The sequence below is a fragment of the Stomoxys calcitrans genome, chromosome 5 (assembly GCF_963082655.1).
Source record: "Stomoxys calcitrans chromosome 5, idStoCalc2.1, whole genome shotgun sequence".
NCBI lineage: Eukaryota > Metazoa > Arthropoda > Insecta > Diptera > Muscidae > Stomoxys > Stomoxys calcitrans.
Genome location: NC_081556.1, coordinates 59,403,310 through 59,410,116, shown reverse-complemented (window position 1 = coordinate 59,410,116; position 6,807 = coordinate 59,403,310).

The following is a 6,807-nucleotide window of genomic DNA, read 5'->3' as shown; positions in this document are numbered from 1 at the left end:
TTTTTATTCTAGCCTTTGGGTTAGCTATCCTTGAGTGACTTAAAATTTTTTCCGAAAATAACTACCTATTATGAGTTACAGAATATTGTTTCACTCAGCAAGAGCGAAGTAGCACAACGTCCACTCCACTCAATGGTTCAAATAAGATCTGCGGAAAACATCGACACAATGGTCAAGCGGATCACAAAAACCCTGAACGGCTAAGCATGTCCTTGAACCAAAGCAAGGGGCAAATAGCGACCACCATGGTGGACTCGAAAACTGGTTAGTCTCCAACGAATAGCTTGGCTCTATCACCGGTTGAATTACAAGCTGTGTCTGATTGACTGGTTCCTTGGCCTAGGGATATATACTCTGCTTGTATCAGCTTGTCATATATACCTGTGGGATGGAGGGACATGAAGATAATTTTCATTCCGAAAGCAGGAAACCCTTACCATAAGAAGGCGAAAGATTTTGGTCCTATTAGTCTGTCATCCTTTATGCTGAAGACTCTTGAGAGATTAACAGAATTAAAGATCCCCGGAGATGGCCTGTCTCGAGAACAGCACGCATATAGTAAGGGCAAGTCCACTGAAACATCCCTTCACGACCTAGGCGGCCACATGGAGGGTTCTCTCGCTGTCACGGAATTTACAATGGTAGCATTTCTTGACATTGAAGGTGCTTTCAATAATGTAAAATCGACGTCATTCATAAAGTAGCTGGCGCTTCTAAGCGTCAACTCTTCCGTAAGAAAATTTATTAATAACATCCCACTTAATAAAAGATACATTACGCCAGGCTAGGGATCTATACATTTAAGAATATGGGTTAGTAGAGGAACACCTCAAGGATGTGTACTGTCTCCTCTACTTAGGAACATAGCTGTTAACAATATATTATTGTCTCTAGAAAAAAAGGTGTAAAAGTGGTTGCGAATGCTGATGACGTGGTTATTGCGGTTATGGGAAATTTTCGCAGCTCTCTTAGAGATATACTTCAGGAAGCTCTACGAGCCACGGCATAGTGGGCTACCGAAAAGAGAAGTAGTTCTTTAAAGGAGAAAAACAAGTTATCTACTGTGGCACCTGTCTCCTTGGAAGAAGAGTATGTTCCATTCATTGAAAGCGCGAAATACCTGGGTGTTTTGTTGGACAGGAATTGAACTTCAAATCCAACTTTTCGGAAAGGGCAATAAAAGCATCACTTGCTCTATGCACCTGGAAGAAAGCCATTGGACTATACTTCTATACGGATTGCTCCAAACTAGACAACCAGGGCTTTGGGGTGTACGCTGTCTTCTTAGACAGCCAGGCAGCTATCAAACCCCTGGAGAAGGTATTTCTAAATTCGTAAACCGCCATAGACTGTCGCATATCTCTCAACGGGATAGCTGAGCAGTTGAAAATTGCAATCTTCAGGATAAGGCCCAAAGGGCAACGAATGATAGATGGTCATACATGGCGAGTCCTGAACACTCAAAATTTATGTGGCCTAATATAAACTCAAAGTGGCCTACTGTTTTGCTGTCACTGGTTAAAACAGATGTCTCAGTCGTAGTGCCCGTCACAACGGGTTACTGATTGACCGGAAATCATACTGACAGACTGCAGGATACCAGTAACGACTTTTGCCGAAGCTGTGAGGACGTCGAAGAAGAAGAGACTATAGAACATCGAATGTGTGTGAGTGCCGCACTGGCAGTCAGTAGGAATTCAACTTTAGGTGGATTTAGTTGATTGATTTAGTGGATGTGAACATTATCAAGTTAGTGGGCCTTTTGAAGCGATCTGGATGGTTCAACGGTAGGAACTAGAAGGCATCTTCCCTCTCCTGTTCCTTTGCTATCACAATAGACGAAAACGTCTAAATGAGCCTGATGGCACACTGCCACATAAAGCCTACCCAACCTAACTATGAAGTTCTTAGATCGAATGAAGTTTCCTTGTACCGTAATAGATAATTTTTCTGTCATCATTAACCGCCACCAAATTTTCTAGAACCTGGACTATGTGGATAAAGAAAGTACTCTTCAAGAGTAGAGAATGAATCTGGCACTATTATCTGGGACCAAGGGGGCCAACCCTAAAAGATAACGACGGTGATTATAGCCAACCGGGACAATATGATACAGAAATAAAATGTCTATGCGAGAAGAGCACCAATTTGATATCTCAATTTCAGATAAGTGTCTGTGTTCCGACCAATCTCCCAAAAAATCTTAATGAACATGAATATATATAGTGGCAAAATAACTTAAGTAAGCTTATGTTAAGATGTCCGCATCCGAGTATCTTGGAAATCTGAAACTAGTTAATGCCATAGAATCAGCCACTACTCTCACATCTAAGATTGTCTTTCGTCTTTACTTCTTGAGTCCCTTGAGCTTCGATTGGGCTAAAATTTTGCACAAAGTGTTTTACTGTGACTATTAACATACGTGGTCGGCTTGTACCAAATCGGACTATTTCGTTACATAGCTTCCATAAAAACCGATCTTCCGATTCGAATTAGTTGGCGGCTGGAAGCCGTTATTATAGTTGGCTGGAAATTTTGCACAACCGTGTCAAGTATGATTCAAATCGGGCTATAAACTGATTTAGCTCCCATAATAATTGATTTCCCGATTAGTGTTCTACGCCCCCAAGACGCCTCAATTTTTTGCTAATTTGGCAGAAATTGAGTATGTAAAGTACACATATACCCTTCAACTTAGTTCACGGGATAAAAATGAGCATCACACAGGTTGGAACTTCTAGCTCCAATCTGTATAGTGTTCTTCGTTATCATGAGAAGCTTAGCTTGGAGCTACCGGACGCGTTCACAGTTTGCGGACAGTGGCGGCAACTGTAGTCGCAGACAATCAGCGCTATAGAGTGGAGAATCTCAGTGAGAGACCGGGTACCACCGGCTCTTGCTTAATGATGGCCATGACATTTTAAGTCGATCCATTAAGCCATGATTGTCCTTCTCTGGAAAGCACGCTAACTGACAAAGGAATAAAGCTAGCCACTTTCCTATCAGTGTAGGTCAGTTGGAATTGTCAATAGGCCATATCGGCCCACATTTAGATATAGCCCCCATATAAACTGATCTCGGATCTTGACTTCGTGAGCCTCTAAAGGGCACAATTATTATCGGATTTGGCCAAAATTTTACACAACCACTTCTTCTGTGGCATTCATCATACCTGCCAATTATTGTCTGAATCCGTCTATAACCTGTAATAACTCCCATATAATCCGATTATACTTGTTGAACCTTATCCGATTAGGCTAAAATTTTGCACAGTGAATGTTTTTATGACCTCTAACATACATGTCTAATATGGTCCGTATCGGTTCCAAACCTGATGTAACTCCCATATAAACCGATCACCCGATTTTAATTCTTGAGCCCCTATAGAGTACAAGTTCAACTGCCATGGTCTCCAACATCCAAGCCAAGTATGGCGCGAATCGGTTCATAGCTTGATATAGTTCAAATAATATAATGAGATACCGGGAAAAGACGTTGACAAATGCGATCCATTGTGAATGGTATATAAGATTGGACCCGCCCGAATTTAGCGCGCTTTTACTTGTTTATGATCATTTAAGTGCTGAGCATGAATGTTATATTCACTTTCAGGGCCAAGTAGCTACCACCAAAACACCCTTGAACCGGACATATTTAATACTAATGACTCTAATAAAAGGTATCAGGAGGTGAAAGGGAGCGCAGCAGAGCGGGCCGGATTCAGCTAGTACTTTATAAAATATGCCTCTCTGCCTTCTATGCACTCCAGTGACCTTTCGATATGTCTCGTTCTAATTGTTTAACCACCCTTATATAAGTCTACGTAGATGGGATATTGGAGTTCCAATCGGCACTAATGCTTAGTTAAAATGTCGTTGACTTATTTTCACATATTTTGCCTTTTGTAGTACTATGAAACTCTGTACGAGGCGTTTCCATTTGATCTCGCCTAACCAAATTGTGTACAGCAGTCAATCAAAAATGGCACACGTTATCAGTAATAACATTTCCGATGAAATAAAAGATTAATAACGTCAAAACTGGTTTAAGGCAATATTTTAAGCATATTTATTCATACATGCATGCATGTATAATGACACTCTCAAGATTATGCAACGAAGTAATTTTTTCGATACTGCAAATAGGAACATAGGGTTAGATATAATCATCTTAAAAATGGGTAAGATGTAAGATGATGACGTGAGGTGACGCCCTGTTTGTCGGTTAGTCCATCTGTCCGTTCGTCTGCATTCATTCATAAAAGTGCGGGAATCTTCTCACCATCTTCAGTTAGGCGTGCAAGAAAGCATTGCCATCCATTGCCTTCGTTGCACCACACCAAACATCGTGTTTCGCCCAATGCACTCGCATACACAAATAGGCTATCAGGCAGCAACAAGTGGCAGGTTGTACGAGAGTACAATAACTCCTATCATTCTGAATGAATGTTTAAAACGAGAAACTTATGTTGATGTACCTTTCATTGAACTTTGTTTTATGAATGGAGCTCTTCTATTTTCCAAGTACCCTGTCCTATGCCAGTTTTTCTAGTTCCGCAAGTGCATAAAATGATTTTTTACTAGCTTGTTGAGTAAGTGAGCTCATCACATTTTTATTTAGTCTAGCCAGTGAACAGAATTTAAAGTTGCAACCAGTCCATTTGAGATCACATATGAAACTTTAGTTTCGATTTTGTTGTTAGTTACCAATCTCTTCATATTCTTTGGAGTATTACATATTATATATGCTTAAACAAGTGATAACTGACCAAAGTGGGACAAAGCCAACTTGTTGGTACCCTATTCCAAAGTACGTATAAATGAAAAAAAAGCAAAACATTTTGTATAGAGGGATTCTTAACAAACTTCTATGAGGCAAATTTCGAAGGAATATCGAAGAAGGCTAGGTTCAGTTTTAGTGACAGTCTTCAACCAGATTAATATAGACATTTTCTTCCATTGTGATAACACGGCAACTGGAAAAGACAGATGCCCTCAAGTTTTTAAGGTTTAACCAGTAAAATCCTTTAAAAAGCCAAATTACCAGCTAATATTCATGCAACCCTCAGTCTATCAGAATGTTTTTCATCAGAGAGTGACCTATCGTAACGGACATATTGAGTGATATTTTTTTTTAAAACTTAAAAAATATGACCTTCATATTAAAGAAAAATTAACTCAAACTTGTTATGATGTGGCGCCAAAATTTTTTTGCTCCCATTTAGTTTACTCAATTCATTATTTTAGGTGTACATAAATGAACTTGAATCTAGTTAAAATTTTCGGCAAGTTGGAATTTTACTCTACACTAACTTAAAATTGTAGTTGCTTTTACAACATTATGAACTTCAAATTAACAAGATCTCACAACCGATGGTTATAAACTTCAGTTAAAAATGAGTAAATAATTTATTTCCCATACAATTTTTTTAGAATATAACATACAACAAATTAAGATTATAATTGTTTGTAGTATTTTAAAACTTCGGTCTAAACATTTCTTTACTGGTACATAGCAGAAAAGAGGTTTAAGGAAATTTCCCTTCCACTCTAATTATATGAACTTAAAACGATTTCTTTGGTTTCCGTAGTTTGTAAATTGTCATAACATAAGAAAAAATTAAATCAAAGCGAAATAAAATGTTTAGACTATCCTTGAGTGAATTTGTTACCATAATACGGTCCTGCAGGCGAAGATTCGAGCGATCACGGAATACGTGAGGGGATGTGGTCGTCGAGTGTGAACATGTTTACGGACAGTAAAATTGCCATAAGGCCAATAACAAACAGGAGGGTTAGGTAACGAACAGTCTTGCAATGTAACATTCTTTGAGGATAGCAAAATCAGCATCATTTGGGTGCCGGGCCATAACGGAGTAAGGGGGCATGAAAGGGCAGAAGATTTGGCATTGAAGGCCAGAGAACTGCCGTCGATAAACTTGGTTAACCCGAAGCCTTTCAGGTCGACGACGCAGTCCGAATTAAGGGCGTGGGCGACGAATGCGCATGCAACCCTGTGGAACAGCGAAACGGTCGGTAGAACAGCGAAAATCCTATGGGGGGATCTGAATAGTGAGGCTATAAACCTTCTATTACTGAAAGGAAGTAAGAAGGAGGTCAGTATAGCTATTGGTATCATAACGGGACACATTGCACTACGAGCTCTCAAATCGGTGCGGCAAGTGATAGCAAGTATATCGTATGCGGGGAAGATGATGAGACGCCGAAGCATTTCTTTTGTCTTTGCCCGGATTTCGCGTTTAACTGATACCGGAACTTAGCTGCAGACACCATACCAGACATGAACCAACTTAGGGGCGTAGTATGGAAAACAATTAAGGATTTTGTAACTAGCGCGGAAATCATAATTTTTTCGAGATCACTTTTTTTTTGGTATTTAGTTCACACAACAAGGTGTATATCCATAGTGGCATGGGGCGGATTGACATCCGCACCCTCTTTTAAACCTAATCTAACCTAACCTGAATTTGTTACTACATAATCCTGGAAACCTGGAAGGAAGTGGAGAGGTTTCCGATCGGATACCTGAGATGAACATTAAAGTCGAGTGCGACGCACTGCTGCCATCGGCACAGTCTTGGATTGACGGAACACTAGCATTGCCATCTGGAAGATCATGTTACACGGATGGATCAAAGCTAGAGGACAGAGTGGGCCTGGGGGTTTGCATGGAAAACGCAGGGACTGAGATCTGTTTTAGACTGCCTGACCATAATATGGTCCTGCAGGCGGAGATCCGGGCGATCACGGAATGCGTGAAGTGGTGTGGTGCTAACGCGATGGCGGA